The sequence below is a fragment of the Glossina fuscipes genome, unplaced genomic scaffold (genome assembly GCF_014805625.2).
Source record: "Glossina fuscipes isolate IAEA_lab_2018 unplaced genomic scaffold, Yale_Gfus_2 222, whole genome shotgun sequence".
Classification (NCBI taxonomy): domain Eukaryota; kingdom Metazoa; phylum Arthropoda; class Insecta; order Diptera; family Glossinidae; genus Glossina; species Glossina fuscipes.
In genome coordinates this window covers 600,491-618,315 of record NW_023998565.1, presented here as the reverse complement: position 1 = coordinate 618,315, position 17,825 = coordinate 600,491, and the positions used below count along the sequence as shown (strand labels likewise).

The 17,825-nt window shown below is 34.0% G+C and overlaps 1 pseudogene; it reads left to right on the top strand.

Moving 5' to 3' along the window:
• Positions 1 to 1,810: 1,810 nt before the first annotated feature.
• LOC119642433 lies at positions 1,811 to 3,315 on the top strand (annotated as a pseudogene).
• Positions 3,316 to 17,825: the final 14,510 nt, after the last annotated feature.

Sequence of the window (17,825 nt, the reverse complement as noted above, 5' to 3'; positions counted from 1 at the left end):
CTAAAGAGGAGGTCCACAAAGCGGTCCACCGGGGGTGCGAAACATTTTACTCAATCATGACGCATCATATGGTGGACAGCGACATCGCCCGACGGAAACAGTCAACTGTAGTTGCGCGCGTTGACTTTTTCCCCCCGCGGAAATTTATTTAGGTGCGCGCTCTTCTTAATGCTAAAGGAATAAATTGGGAGGAGACCGAGGACGTCAACATATAGACGATTTAAGAGGTCAGAGTCAGCTCCTCCGCACATCAACTCCACCGTCCGTCAGAGTCCTCTGCATATAAGCTTCTCCGTGCGTCAGAGTACTCCGCACGTCAGCTCCTCCGCATATCAACTCCTCCGCATGTCAGCTCCTCCACATAACATACATCGTCGAATATCCTAATTGGGACATTAAACGCAGTAAATTTCTCATACAATTATATATTTTAATGCAATGCCCATTACAAAAATTTACTAATGCACATTAACGATATTCTTTTTTTTCTTTTTTTTTTTTTGGTATGTTGAACAGAGATGGACTAAGCCAATAGATTTGTGGCTTAAATGTCCAAATAATAAACTGTTGTAATTTTTAGTCACCATTATGTATAAACCGTAACAAAAAAATAAGAGCGGCCGTAATAACTGGAGTGAGCATGTTAAATGTAATTGTGTGTGTGTGTGTGTGTGTGTGTGTAAGTGTGCTTGTTGAGTTCTTGAAAGTCAGACAGTGTTGCAAGCTTTGGTTGAAAACGAAAAGGAATGCTATGGTAATAGAAGATGATTAAACGCAAAAACGAAAGAAAAAAAAAGGAAAGAAGAGGGAAAAAAAAAAAAATTCTAAAAGGATAAATTAGATTTTTTAATAAAGCAAGTTAGATCCCCGAGATGACGTACATTTTTTGCTGCAAAGAGATCGAGGAGACAGCCATATAACTTGAAGAAGCTAAAGGAATCTCTAATTCCATCAAGCCTGTGACATCTGAAGATTAGATGCTCAGCAGACTCAACAACATTGCAAACTTCACAAACATCACATGGTATAGCGCGAATCAGTTTTAAATAAACTTTGTCATAAGTGTGACCACTCATGAGTCTATAAAGAATTTTGATTTCCCAGGAATTAAAAGAAGAAACAGAGAAGGGTTTGAATTGAAATGTGGGATTTAATTTATAGAAAAGACGATTGGATTTAACGCGCGCGATTACTTTAAATTCGTCGTTTAGCTGTTGAAGGATGTGGTTGCGAATTGTCCGAATTGCTTCGTTGGGAGTATATTTGATGGACAAAATTGTCCCATCAACACGAGCTCTCCCTGCATAAAAGTCGGCTTTTACATTTAAAAAAAAGCCGTAGTGGCCAGGTATCCAAACGAGGTGACAGTCATCCACTTGAGATTCGTGCAACGTCTTGTGAATGTCAAACACATATTGATTATCTGCATCTCTTTAATAAGTAAGAATACTTATAGCATGCTTCTTTTTTACAGCCTGATGAAGACTTAGTAAGTGCTACTGCTGAGGAATAAAAAAGAAAATCTTCATATATTTCAGAAATTTTGGAAATTCTTTTTTTTCTTCTACTTTCTCCAATTCTTTTACTTATCCTATAGGCATAACTTCTCTATTGTGCAGCATTGTTATTGGCAAAGTTGGAGTCACAATTCGAAAACTTTGTTTGAGGTTGTACCAGCGATATAGCAAATTTAGTAAACTCCAGATAATTGACATACAGAAATCCTCAACATTATTTTGGAAAAAGACTCTCGTTTCCTTAACGATATATAAATAGATAACAATTCTGCACTGGAAAAAAGAGACGAATAATGAATTTGCCACAATTTTTAATGCTCACCTTTTTGGGTTCGACAACAATTTTCTGTTTAATAGTGAAAGCAGCTTTCAGTTATTGGAAATATCGTGGTATACTGCATGGTAAACCCAAGTCTTGGAAGTAAGCTGCATATAGCTGATGTTTTGAGACGTTTCTTCGCCCTCTATCGTAGACAAGCACCATTTATCGCAGTTTATACAATAACGTAAGCACCGATCCATTAACACAAAATACAATTCAATTAGATCGTACGGCATGGAAAGAATTACATGATAAAACTAAACATTTAAAAGATATAAGTTGCGGCCTTAGTATTTTCGAAGTTATACTCAATCGAATTAAAAGTTATTTCGATGATCCCGTCTGGACTGGACCATCGCCAGCTAATGGCATTATTCATGTTGACGAATGTTCAGAATTTCATCCTTTATGGTTGGCTTTGCAACTTGTTCATTGTATACCGATAAGAGGCACTGAGGCACACCATAGAAGAACTTTTCGGCGAAGGTCTCAATTGGGCTGGTTGTGCAATGATTGCTCTATTGGGTCAACAAAGGCATTTTGAAGCTTTGGACTTTTGTTAGCAAATCTTAAGAGCGCTGCGTGTTGATGGCAAAGATGAAGATGTCAAAGGGATTGTAAGTCTCAGTCTTTTAACAGTTATATTAATTTTCTATAATTACTAAATTATTTATACCTAATTTATAAAAGATATACCATTGATGTTGATAGCGAATAAAAGTGATTTGGAGGCTTTAAGAAAAGCCTCCACCTAGGAAGGTAAAAATTTAGCCGATCAATTCGGATGTCCATTTTTTGAGACGTTGGCGGCTTTAAGGCTTTATATTGGCGACGTATTTTACGCTTTGGTCCGTGAGATTAGACGCGTACAGGCTGAGAGAAATTCGATTCAAGGCGGCGGGGTCGTTGATGGCGTATATGTTCCACAGTTGCTTTAGTATTTCGACGACGCCGTAACTTGAATTGAACGATACGTTCATAAATTTGAAATTTAATTTTTAGTATTTAAGCTCAAAGAGAACATAACATAAAAACAAATCAAAAAAGAAAAACAGAAAAGGCCAAAAAAGTTCAATGAAATTAGGTTCCACTTACGAATATGAAAACACAGCAAAAATATACACTTATTTATGAATTTACAAAAAAAAAGTCATATCAGAAGGAAAGTTGAAGTAGAATTTATTGTTTCCCTTCAAAAGCAGTCGACTCGTAAACGTAAATTAATTTGAAATCTTGCTTACCTTATGTTCGATTAAAGCTCAGACATATAATGTTGCAGTCGTTGTATCAACTTTTTCAATTTTTATCGTTGGTAGAGTTTTAATGTTGGTCACTCATCGCTATTGGTGTCTTATTCCATTTGTCGCATCTTTGCTTTTTTTCGGTGCGTCTTTTTTGTCTATATTGACAATCCTATAGTTTTCGATTTTCGCAGTTCGATAGAGGACGTAGAAGAAAACGCTTCGTTTATTCGCTCAACACTCACACTTTATACAACACGTCATCTCGGCAAACGGCAGCTGATAATTTTTTTGTTTTACTGGTGTTATTAAAAAAAAATTTTACAAGAATTTAAATAAGTTTAAAAAAAGGAAGGAGGGAGGGGAAAAAAAGAAAAAGAGGTTTAAGAAAGTAAACAAATTTAAAAAAAAAAAATTTTAAGGAGGAAGAAGAAGAAAGTGAGAGAAAAATTAATAAGTAATATATAAATTAAAGTTTTTTTATTTTTTCGTTCTGATTTTTTTTGATGTTCCCCGTGATAACAACCAAAACAACATTAGCCCGTCTTCCTACGAAGACTAGGTCTGATCTTCTAAATACTGATAGAAACTGTTTTGAAGACATGAATACCACTGGGCTCACCAAGAGATCGGGGATGGGTAATAATGTATGTTTGCCGCCATATTAATTTATATGATATGATATTCGCTATTTTTCTTTTTCCTCTTGCCTATTTATATGACATATTCATGTAAAATGTGTATATTTGAAAAATTGAATTAAATGATTTTCATTAAAGTCAGGTTTTCTCCTTCAATTCCTAATGAATTGTTTGTCAATTTCCGATCACAAAACGCTTTAGTTGCTATTGATACATACCAAATTTTTTCAGTTTATATATATGAGTTTGTGTGGGTGGTGAAACGTTATTATCATAATCTGAATATTGCACATGTATTGGACAAGTCTATTGGGTTGGTCCATCTTAGTTCAACATTCCCAAAAAAAAAAAATTTTAGTGTTTGTAACTGCGTTCGTAGGGTTAAACTTGCAAATATTCTTTATTGTTTCGGGCAAATTATTACAGCAATATTCTATTGAAACATAACCGAAAATAGTTCGTGGATACATTAGCATTACGTATGGCATATATTGAGGTGATTTTGTACGTTGTCGTCATTATTATGAGCTAAGAAGTTGTACGTGATGTATGTCAATGAAGAAGTTTTTTTTTTTTTATTTTTGGATAAAGCAAAATATGAATGCGTGTATGTGGGACATAGACTGGAGAATATGCAATATATGCGCAAATGTCCTTTATAGAATATATATCGATGTCTGAGGAAGTGCCGTTCAAATAATTGTGTAATTATTATCGCGAGCTGTCGCGGAGTTTATAAGAATGAACATAACGGCTTTAGTTATCATTGCCCCAGCTATGTTTGTGTTTTACGTATATTTCTTGCTAACAATTACCACTGTTTATTATCCGGATATATAAGCCACAAATTTATTAGCTTTGTCTATCTCAACTCAACATAAAGGAAAGAAAAGAAGAAAAGAAAAAAAGATGTGCTGTCATATAATCGATTTGAATAGTTAGTTATAAGAGGAGTTTGGCGAAAAATTAAGTAAATTGCTTTACTTTTATACAAATTCGTAAAAAATGAATTCACATTGAATTATTGCATTTTTTATGATATCATTATATTTGTTAAAGCTCCACAACGAATATGTAACAAAATTAAAGCTAATGTGAGGAGAACGCAGACTAAAAATACTGGTTTCATAAAAACTGCGAACTTAACTCAAAAATTCCAATTACTTAACAATTAAAATAATAGACCGAAGAGACAGAACGATTTGGAGAACTATTATTGGGAATGCAAGAAAAACTCTATTCCCTAGTCATAGAATTTCGTTTACATCAGACTGCATGTATAAGCAACTAGTTATTAAGGCCGGTGAAAATTAATTTCATAAGTAATGCATCATTTTCCTATATCTTTTCTTCTCCAAATTACTGAAAAATTGTCTTTAGTTCGATAAATGGAATAAAACTTGTATCCGTAGCCTGATAAAACAAAAATCTTTTTACTTTTAATGTTGAAGGTCCGATTTCAAGGAAAAAAATGCATTTGCTTCCAAATACTTTATAATAAACATATATATATATATATATAAGCAATTTTAAACAACCTAATTTAAACATGGTTTGCTATATAACCAAATTTTTTAATTCGAAAATAGTTATCTCAATATGAATGTCTATGTGGTTTTGCCATTTTTAGGAATTTGCAAATACATACATACATATGTCTTGTTTCGTTACGTTACGTGTACGTTTTTATAGTAACATCCTGAGCTTCATTTCATTTTTTGTTTGTGGCATGCAGTTATATGCTGGACTGTTCAAGTTAAGACTGGAAATCTGTAGCAGTTAGACCACAATGTTAGAAAAAATAACATCAACCTTCTTTATCCTCTAAAGATAGAACTGTGACAAGGGTAAAAGAGAGGGACATGATGGAAAAAATTTGCCAAAAATTCGAAATGACAAATTCTCATGTAAAGGTGATGAAGAAGATATCAGTTGTAATGCTGATAAAATAATCACAAATAATATATTATAATAGACTTCTTCTCAAAGTATTCAAACGATCGGGACTTGTTTTATTTATTAGTACTTTAAGAAATCTGAATTTATACGTTGGCTTTAAAGCGAACCTTTAGAGGTTAAGACAGCTCTACGAAACAGTTCATCATATGTTAAGTGAAAATTTAAAAAAAAAGGAATAAATAATTAAATAAAATAAAATTCATTGGATATCGAACTCCAATTATAAGCAACTCTAAAAACGAAGTACCATTCATGTTCAATTAATTTAGTGTATAATTATAATCAAAAAATGTAAAAATGTAAAGAAATGTAAAAATATGTAAAATATATTAATTTAATCAAAAAAAAAAAAAAATTAAATATGTTTTATTTATATAATATTTATAGGATTTTATTTACTTTTTTTATTTTTTTCATTTATTATTATTATTTATTGTTTCTTTCCACATTTTCCGTCTGATCTATTATAATTACATCTATTGCATTGAGTTATATTTACATTATTATTTATATATTTATTTATTATATTTTTATTTTATTACAAATATTTCGTAATTTCGTAATTTCGCTCAAGTGGCGTATATACCGGAAAATGATTTTAGTGGGATTTTACAAGAATACCCTAAGTTATGGAATATAGATGGGATTGGGCGAGGTATTCAAAAACTGTATCAGGAGGTAGCTGATCGATTAATGAAGGAAATAAAACAGTTAGTAACGGTTCAAATGGTTTAAAAAAAGAGGAATAGGTTAGGAAAATGTATAGATTGACGCTATTAGACTGTGCAAAGAGCACCGCCCGCACAACATGGTTCATGTATCGGTGGTAAGCCACAAAACTGGGATTGATGCAAGCGGTGCAGACTATGATACAAACGCCTCAAGACGCAAGCTAAAGCCTGGAAGAAGGAAGTTGCAAAATATCAAACGCCTGAAGTAGAAGATGAAGTTATTAGCGAAGTGCGAGGAAAAGAGGCATTAAAAAAGATCGTGGAGAAGCTGACTCTCCACGACGAAGTCGTCCAAATGACCTTCGATGAAGTTCACACAAACAGGACGACACTATACGACAAACTGGAGGATAGACAAGCGGGATGCGAATACAGCAACAGCGACGAAAACCGTGGAAGGCCGAAATATCCTCGTCTAGAGGCAGACGGCAACATACATCGCATACTCTTACGATTCGATTACCCGCACATCCTGGAAACCTTCACAAATAAATGTAGACAAGCAAGCGGTTATCGAACCAAATGCGACCAAAGTTTATTCACGAAGTTCTCGCAAATGAGGGCACCCAGTTCTGGATACTGATACCCAACACACCGCCACATTAGCAGCGATACCGATTTATTTAGATATTAATTATTTATGTATTATGTACGTATATTATGTATAAGCGGTCATAATATTTATTGATTATTATTGTAAATATTATTAAAGTTTTAAGTTAAGTTTATAATGGCGTAGGCCTACAGGGGAGCCAGCCATTCAAAACAATTGGCAACCCACCTATCACAGTACTTCAAGGGTGTGTGGAAAACCGTGCCGGGTAATATATTTTACGCTAGTCCTATAACCAATAACGGGACAAATAACTACAAATCTTTGGGATATTTCATAATGGAAAAATACAAGGATTTTGATGATCAAATTGTTGTAATTGTGTGTTTTAGGCCACTTAGATTCTATTGAAGGAGATGAATTTCGTCGTTATCAAGTCTATGCAGGCGAGCATGTACCTTCCGGGCCTGGAGATTTCTTCATTTTAATGAGGCATTTTTAAAATAGGCTCACTTCGAAGTAAGCTTTAAACTTACATCTTATTGATTAGAATCTCCGTTTAATCTCCTTCGCAGCTTTCATAATGCCAAAGTAGCCTCCGTTTGGAGGGTGGTGCTTTTTTTGATTTCTTTGGAGTTGGCTCTTCGGATCACCAAAAACCTTTCTATGCGTGAACCGTTTTTACTGTGCCATATCCTCCATAGATATCCGGCTTCGCAAACTAGGCTCTCCCGCTGGGACCAATATGCCTTTGCTATGGGGCTTTCCTTGTCGATATGTTTAACATGTTCACTTTTCTTACTGGCAATTATTGCCTTCAGATCGTCATCGGCAAGTTGCGCCATCCTTTGAGAACTTTAGATTTGTCTCTACCTTCATCTGACGGACAACAATATTTTCTTTAACATTCTGTTCGTCAGGCGTGCGTCCTTCGCGAGCTTTTCTACATTCTGGAGTCGTTACGGTCTTCTCGACATGTTTCTACCCACCACAGTCATCCGGCAATTTTCTCGATTTATATCCTTTGGCGTTTATACTTAGCACGTTGGAGGTATCATCAATAATGGGGGCTTGAATTTTGGAAGCGCTGCCTTCAACACCAAGTTGCTGGTTAGCCACTGTTTCTTTTAAGGCGACGACTTCATTTCGTAAGGTTGCAAACTGGCTCAACGTTCCACCTAAGTCTTTCGCCTTCGCATCAAGTTGACTTATTACTTTAGTAACTTTTTCTTCCAAGGCATTCAGTCCGGCATCAAACTGGCTTAGTCAATTTTTGATTCTGACTGTGTTTGCTGTTGCCCTTGTTTCATTTGCTGTATTTGTTGTTGCATAAACTGTATACAAACGGCGTTTGATATACTTGTGCCATCTTCGCATTTTTCCTCGTTGCAATTTTCCACTGCTGTAGCTGTATCTTCCGTTCCTAGCAAGTTGTCGTCTTTCTGTTCTCTTTGGTCTTGTTCTGAAATTTCTTGTATGGTTGTATAGCTTTGCCACATCTGGCGTACTATGGTTTCAACGTACATACGTGCCTCCCGTCTCCCATCGTTTGTACACATATCTTCTTCTTCTACAATACTGTCCATAGGGTAACTTCATAAGAATCGCCGTAGAATTCAAATACGGAAGGATCCTCTCCCTCTTTCTTTAGTTGTTCCCAAAGTCGGCGCTGCAGCTTTTCCTATTAATTACGTTTACCACCAGTTTCTGTTAAGTTCCGTTCGTTCAGCTGTTCAAATGTTCTTGTCCGACTGATTCTGCCCTCCGCAAGTAGTCTATTTATATATATTTTTACATTTTTACACTCATACATAGGTATTACTATTACCTAAGTTCATGGCTTAATTTTTAATCCGTTAACCTGAAAGAAAGAAATATATAGATATATAATAAAAAGCATGCAGAGACTGGAGTAGGTGGACATGAATAACAGCTCATATTATGTGTCAAAAGCTTAAAGATCGCTCTTATTTTTTTTTTTGTTTTAATATAGAAATAAAATCATCAGATTTGGGACAAAATTAACATTTTGTCAACAATCATTTGAAAGGTTAGTGCATTAAGAAAATGATTTTAATAAAAGAGATCACACATTTCAAAAGCAAGGAAGCAAAGATCGCAGACCCCATTCGGTGTTACAGAGCCAATTTGGTTATAACCCTTCATTTTGATGCCTCTGGCAAATGTAACTGAGAACAGAAAGAAACTTTTTCCATTCTTATCAAAGTAAGTTTAAAAATTTGATAAAGAAGTCTTCAAAAATTTATTATATCTGAAACTGAGTACGAGTCCGTTTGCACACTGTTGGTTGATAACGATAACAGTAAATTCCAATCGATGTCAATACATTTGTTGCGCTTTAAATAGTATGTGTTGATGATGTCATTTAAAATATCAATGGCGTAAGCATGGCGATCTCAAAATTGTCTAAATTTGGGCAGAAAACATTTTACTTGAAAGTAACCTTTAAAATTTGTTCAGATAAACCTATTTCAGCCAGATTAGAAAAAATTAAAACTTTTGTTTTCAGTGTTTATTTCATTAACATATAAGTAACAGGCTTTCCTAGTGTCGAATATCCTCCAAATTCTTTTGCATCGTAAAGGCTTTCAGAAACCGCAAAAGGAGGCTTGACCTGCTTTTCACTTATAACAAATAGCCGTAAACCAGGAGAAGGCTTAGTCAAACTTCTTAAGTAGCTATAGCAGACAATTTTTCACATGTTGTTGAAAATCTATTTTATCCGCTTACACAAAATATCCCTTAGGAAATATGTCAAAGCTTTGCAAAATAATGAGGAAGTGCTCTCCAAAAAATTGTGTTTTCTAATTTTAAAATTGCGATGTTCTACCACTGTATCCAACCAATACTCATTATCAAAATGTTTGTAGGTAATCCTCTTGGTCACATTATTGCCACGCACAATTGGATCCTTAAAAATCGGCTCCTTCAATTTACAATTGTAGTCAGTATCCTACGATTACACATACACTTAATGAACGCTTTTCCAAAACTCGAAGATTTGCAACATCTAACGCTACAACGTTAACGTATCAAGAGTAGCGTATTTATCAAGAAGAGTAAATTTATTAACACTGATCACAGTCGGCAGCAAAAGCAAAAGATTTTAATTCTACAAATTAAGTATCATCATATTAAATTAATTTTGTGTGGCTTATATACCCAGACTGTCCATGTCGAAATTTCAATTTTCTATATTAAATTTTTACGAACACAACAATTTCAACAAAAAGCTTCTGGCAGATATACCCAGCCAATTTTAGCCCAAACATTACGCTATTCAGTAATTTCTACATAGTACATAACGCTATATTTCTACACCATACAAACAGGATGATAAAAATGGCACTCCTTAATTGTAGGTATAACTATAGAAGAACTAATTTAGATTGTAAACAGAGAAATCAAAGTACAATAAACAAAGCTTGAATCATGTCTTATCAAAATTTTGTAGTGAATTTTTTTTATACGCAACGGAACAGCAAATCACGATAGTGTCGAATGTTTAATATTCAAACGAACATAGCATATTAAATATTTATACTAAACATATTATAAAGCTTTATTTAATTTTTTTTGTTTATTTCCTTTTATGTAATTAAACTCAAAACGCGGTTTTTATTTGAAACGCTTCATAACCCAAGGAATAGTTTTTATTCAAGTTTGCTTGAATGCTTCATATTCTAATAGATGCTCACTAGAAAAGAAGCAAGACACGATTGTTACAGGAGGGAAGTGACTAGTATGTAAGAATTCAAAAATATTTATTCTTTTGACAACATATGTAGCAAAATCGGTTTAGCCTCGTATCCTGAAAGCTTTCTATGAATCTGTCGAATCTCACAACAGCAATGTTTTCTGAAACAATGCTGGCATTAAATTATTCTATTTTACAGTGAGTAAGTTCAATTTAAAAGTCATTAATGTAATCAGCATTTTTTCCTAGTAAATAAATATTTGAAGAAAAAAAACATTTTATACTCAAGCTAAATTATATATATATATATATATATGTATATATATGGTTACATCTATATACTTAAACAATATTGTAAATATCATTCACACTTTGGACTTTTTTTCAAGTTTCCGTTTCTTCCCGGAATCATGTTTGACTAAATCGATTTTTATTCGAAAGCTAAGCAAAACCTATGCTGCTCGCAATGGGTTATACGAAAATGTTTTAAGTTATGAAGTGTTTTTTATTTTTTTATTATTTTTTGAAAGTTTTTATGAATGAGAAGATAACATTTATGTTGACCCAATTGTGCGAGAGTGAACCTCGTTGTACAGCGATTTGGAGCGTTTAAAGCAAACACGAGCTTTTCAGAATAGTATATTTTGTTAGCGTGGTGCCATACATATTCGTACCTATTTCGCTCACGTTCTCTCAGTCATGTTATACATTTCCTTCGTTCAACCTATTTTACTCAAATTCTCTTTTTTTACACCCATCACCGAAGGATGAGAAGTATATTGGTTTTGGTGTTTGCAACACCCAGGACAAAGCTTAAAAGACCCCAAAAGCATGTATATTCTTGATAAGCATCGAAATGCCTGCTGTAAACATTGTCCTAGTCACGACAGTGAAACCATTGACTTCAAATTTGGCAGAAACATTGGAATTTCTTGTACGTTCATTGGTATTGAAAATCGGCAAAATTGGAAGATGTGCTTCTGTGCCTAGAGTACCACGTGAACTGAGAACGTCTATATTTTTCAAATAAAAAAAAAATTGATTTTCTGCTTATTGCTCATAAACTGCGGCAGATAAATTGACGAAAACTTGAATGTATATTCTATGGGCAACGTTGTAGGACCTACGCAAAAATGGGAAGCATTGTCCCACTTTTCCAATATTTTAATATAACAATATTTAATTGGCCTTTACCCTCTGAATGACTCATTCAACTAAGTTACTCTCTAAGCATTAGCATTAGCGTATAACTGGTATATTGGTCGCAGCCTTTAAGTAAGCAACGATCGTGCTTCCAGTTGTTCACCAGTAGCCAAACCAGCGGATCGTACGCTGTGATTTATTCGCGGAAGTTCGCCGTTCATGTTTCTGTCGAGGCACTAGTACATCTTGGTTTTTCTTTGTTACTTAATTTCATATAATATATAAAACTTCATACGAAAACACAAAGGTTCCTTAAAATTTCCTAATAAATTTGTTAGAATGAACCCACGGACAGCCCTGACCTAATCCTCAGCTATAGATAACCCATTATATTCAATTCAATAATAGTGCCAACACAGATTCCTTTCGGAGAATACGAAGAAAACGGACGATTTCCAAGAAAAAATTTGTTGCAGGAGGTTTTATCTCTAGAAGATTCAAAATGTCTATTAAACTAATAAAAAAAATTTTTAAATGTCGCTCTTAACGACTCTATAATAAATATTACTATACACTCCCTGATATGTATTGCTGATCCACATCATTAGGAAGAATTTTGCATATTACAAAGGGCTTTCCAGAAGATCCGTTTCCAAGAAATTTATAACAAATAACAGACTTGGACCAGTTAATATTGTATAATTATTTATTTACTGCTATTTCCCGAAAATATCGATTAACAATAGCATTGCTGTATTGATTATGAGGAATCGTGTCCACCGGTATCAAAAGTAAAGTTTAGAGAAAAACGTGTTTACAGTTTGAAGTAATAGTAGTACATAAATTAGCAGGAACAACTTTTAAAGGCTCTCTGTACCAAAATTTATTCTAGCCGATTTGAAAATTTGGAAAAATAATTTCACCATGTATCACTATTATTTATTAGAATATATTATTATGAAAGTGGATTGCTTTAAGCATGCAGTGTCCTTTATATCACACGCAATTTAAATATATTTACATGCGATAATATTGGAGGAAAAGTGAAATTAGAATAATTTGAAGGGAGGAAGGATTTGTACATTCCTCAAGCAAATGTCTTTGTTGGTTTAATTAATTGTTTGAAACTTATACTTTGAAAAAATTCATTATCCTCAACAAATTTCTTGCTTGATATTTTGGATTTATCCCTACACGCTCAGAAATGACCACCGGGATTAAAGGCGGAAAAGATCCAAATTAATGTCTTATCCGTTTCTTACAACCCTTTTGATACATCAGCGGGTGGCTTTAGGAGATGCTTGCGTTTACTTAATAGCATTTACAAACAAAACAAAAGACAACCATTGAATAGTTACGAGACAGAAAGCGATTCGCAAATTTGTCAAGAAAGTAGGTGTGTGAGATGGACTTTTTGATGTTGATTGTGGACTTATATATTTCCTTGCTCCTTTCTCTTATTTTGTGTAGAGCGTGCGAGTCTATTTTCGACACCCCCACCTTTCGGCATAAAATCATTGATAAAAGAAAAAAAGTTTAAATATGGAAGGGAATTTTTATGGTCCTGAAGAATCGGCGACTAATGTGGAAAAATAATAAAAATTTATTGTAATAGAAACACACTTAGAAACTTTAAACGCCTTTTTTATGAGTCACTATTTTTCAAAACAACACAAATCGCCTACAATTTTCTTTCTTTTCTTACATTGGACTGCATCATCAGTCTTTCCATACATTATCATATATTCACGTTGTCGTTCACTAAGTGTAATGTAATAATAAAAGTCGACCACTCTTCGGGATAGATTTAAGATGTAAGAAATAAACTCGCTTTACGTTTTGGAGAAATTAGGTTTTATGCTGATTTTTAGAAGCTAGTTAAAAAGAAACATTTATTCAAAAATATTGAAGCTGTCTTTATAAATTTCTGTTAATGTATAAATATATAAAATGATAATAAAAAGATATAAAATTAATTCAGTCCGAATCTTCTCCAATTTTGAACTCACGTGGCAAATTTAAACCGCTCTTTCCTTTGGTGACCTTTGACTTGACTCAATGGTATAACTTAAGCTCGTCTAGAATTTCTCTTAAAAATTGCACCGTTCGCTCTTGATTATAGAATTGTTTCTTTTTGTATTTTTGACCACACTAAACGTGTTCCGTAAGCGAATTCAAGATGTCAAAACATATGACAAAAATTAATAACACGCATTTGCTTCTGCTTCTTAATTGGAATGTCATCCGCGGCCTCACAATCTATCACGTAAAGCTTTCCAAGCATATGCAAAAAATAATTGCAAAGCAAACCAAAAAGTTGCATTATAGTTGTACTTACCGCTTTCCTCCATTTGTAGACGGCAATGCATCGTTTAAAAAAGTTTTGGTTAATGCCAAATATATGCCAACTTTCCTCACCATCGATTATCATTTCTCAATTTGTCAACTAGCCAATTCTCTTTTCGTCCACAGTCAGTGTTGTAAGCTCGCTTGGCCCACTACCGGTTTTTTGTAGAGACAATGGGAGCTGAGAGAATGAGGCGTTATTACTATTTTCGGATTGGGAACCTATCTTTGCCACCTTTTTGCAAAACAAATAGTATAGTTTTGCATGTATACATACAAACAAAACAAAAAGGAAAAAAGAACTCAAAAAAGATGATCCTTTCTTTTAAATATTAAGGTTATTTATATAATTTATGCTTATCGTACACTATTGTACATTCGCTTTAATTATGTGGTTTGCAATTGTGGTTTATACCATGCCTTAAAGTTGCAATTGTTAAATTGGAGAGCCATAAAAGGTGATTTTCAAATTATTGATTAATTAATACAACGACGGCTCTCGGTGGTGTCATCAAATTTAATAAATTAAGAAGATTAACAAAAGTGTTATTTTTATAAATTTATTGCTTATGTAAACATTGATTTCTTTATTTTTGGTTCTAAACCCGTACGTTTTTGTGTGCATTTTCCTGTAAAACAGTGTGGTAGCCCGGCCACCCATTGTTGGGAGTTTTTAACCCGAAAGTGAAAATCACATTTTATTGTGGCAGCCGCCAATCAAATTTTTTTTTGTGCTCTGTTTGAGTTTTACGTAAACCTAAAAGAAAAGTAAAAATAAACAAATGCAAATAAAATATTAGCGTCATTTCTGTACTCACTTTTCGTCATCCTGCTATAAGTTTGTTCGCCAAACTCTTTAGCTTCGTTTTTAGCTGATCCCACAACTTATTCGGTTCTTGACGGCGTTCGGCAGTGTTTTGATTAGAAGTTCTAGTGGGATGGGATGGCAGACGGCAATGCCTTGGCTTGTTCTCTTATAATTGACCCACACTTTAAGCATTACGAATTAAGATATAATTTTTGACTACGTTTTCTGCCGTTTTATTTCTAAGCGTCTCAAGTGGGTTTTGTGGAATCGCCTCTTCAAAGTATCTGTGGTTTATTGTCCTAACACAAAGTACACGTTAGGTATAATACCAATGGTTGCATTAGTAAATATTCAGGCGACAATGAAAAGAAAATTGTTTGCCTTGAAAAGTTTGGCTTAGTTCTTCCAGTGTTCTAGAATTGCTCAGTTTAAAGTAAAATATGCATAGTAAATATATATTAAAACGTTACAAATTCGCCTGAGTGGCGGAGTAGGCAAGAGTCTCGACTAGCAACGTGGGTTCAATCTCAGGTTCGGTAGAGTTTTTAATAAAGCCGAAAGCCTTGGATGCTAGTGCTTTAAGACTTTAGTCTTAGAATTTATTCCCTGGCGAAAATTTATAATAATAATAATAATAAAACGTTATAAATTTGTTATTGTACATTTCATTTCATTCATCACCATTTTCTTCATGCCGTTCTCTTTTAAATAATGTATCTATCTATAAAACTACAAAAAGCAAACGATTTTGTTTGGAATTTATTTTATTTTCAATTTATAGCTATTTTCTCTTATAAGTGCAACTCTAAGCAACCAATAATAAAGTCAAATGTAAGCTCTTGCTCTTTTGCTCTCAAGTAATTTAACATATGTGAGAGTGTACTTAATGACTGTTGTGCTTACATAATCCCAAAAAACCGATAATAATCAATTAAAGATGAATTTTCCATACGCAATCCCAAACCATGCGAAAAACAAAAACACATGATTTCCTGATATCTGATTGGCCTTCGTTTGCTTTTTATAAAGGCACTTCTAAAATAAATATTCTTGGTAGGTTTGGTTGAAAATATGCAAGTCTACAGAAAATTTGCTCAAAACACAAGCTGATTTGCTTTCGCCTAAGTTGATAGATATGGGAGAGTATATTTAACAACTATCTCTATGTGAGAAAAATTTCACTTTGGCGGTTAGTTCGAGATGCAATTATTCATGTGAAAAATAATAAAAACATATAGAAAAAATTGTTTTCGGATAGAAACAAGGCAAGATAAACGAATAATATTTATTTTTTGGTATTTATAAATTTATGTAAAAAAAATTCCGTTTTTTTGTAATGGAAATATATCAGTTGACAAAACCGGAAAGTCAAAATAACTTTGAACTAACGTTAGGTGTGGTCTTATCGGGACAAAAATTACTTGTTTTATGATACCCCTAATATAATCCACGAATCCAGCACTTTTGGTCCGAATATCGCCCATCTAGATACGCCATACAGGTCTGCCCTCCATAAAGTTACCCCTGACTTTTTTCAAAAAATTGTAGACGAAATTAATTCTATGCCACTGAAACAATCCCATCGAGCTCTTTCGTGATAACTCTTTGCGAATTAAAAAAACCGATTCGTATTTTGTTAATTATGTCGGTTCAACATATTCCTAGTGTGCCTTCTTGTTGCCGCGAAAAATTTGGTTATACAAGATCAGACCTGTAATATACCATCTAAATGAAACATTTTCATCTATTCCCATAGACGAATGCCTCCCAATAAACTGACAAATATTTTTGACAAAAATTGGCAATTTCCTGAAACAACGGTTGCCAAATAAGCCCCCGAGTCGGGTTACAAGACATTTATTTTATGTAGCTTCATGGGATACGCGTACCCTTTCCAAGTGTATTCTGGACAAGAAAGCAAAAGAAATAGACTAGTAGATGAACCGGATTTGGCAGTCATCAATAAGATGGTCTTACAATTAGTCAGAGTGACACCAATAATAAGGAATCATATAATCAATCGACACTTTACTGCCCATGGCATACTATTTGTCGAAACAAGGGATCCATTGTGAGGGAACTGTACAAGAGAATAAATTTCCTACTTGTGGATTAAAGGACAAGAAGAATTTAATGAAGGCTTCTAGAGAAATTATGAGGTAAGGACATTTCGCCATGATGCTGGTGACTTTTCAGCGACGGTGTGGAAAGTTTGGTTGTTACTTGGCTTTTCGCTTATATTGGTTCGCAAAACCTAGACCCTAAAACATCTGTCAATATGATAAGCCACCAAAGCAAAGGATCTATATGTCTTGTCCAAAAATAATGCAAGAGTCTAATATGAACGTATGAGGAGTGCACTTGACGGTTAACGTCATCTGTTAAAAGTCAAAGGCCGCAAGTGGTACTTCCTTCTATTCTCTCATCTATTGGATTTTACCGGAACAAATTCATGGGTACTTATGAAGAAAAGCTCTATTGGAAAAGACATCCCAAACCGACAACTATCATATCTTGGTCAGTTCCGCAATGATTTGGCTGAGGTTCTTTGCGATGTGTGATCTCATAAAAACGGCAGTGAAAGAGGTCGGCTTCTACTAATGGCTTCTTACAGCAAAGTTTACAGGCCAGGAAGTTGCACCTCTTCCCTCTATGGACGTGCGAAAAGACGGTGTTGGTCACCGTCCCATATTTACAAACAGATTGAGATGCAAAATTCCTCTATGTAAGGATATCACAAAATGGCCATGTAGCAAATACAATATCTTTCTATCTTTAAACGGTAAAAATACTTGTTTCATGAATTTTCATATTTTGTAATGTAATAATAAGTATTTTTTATGTTT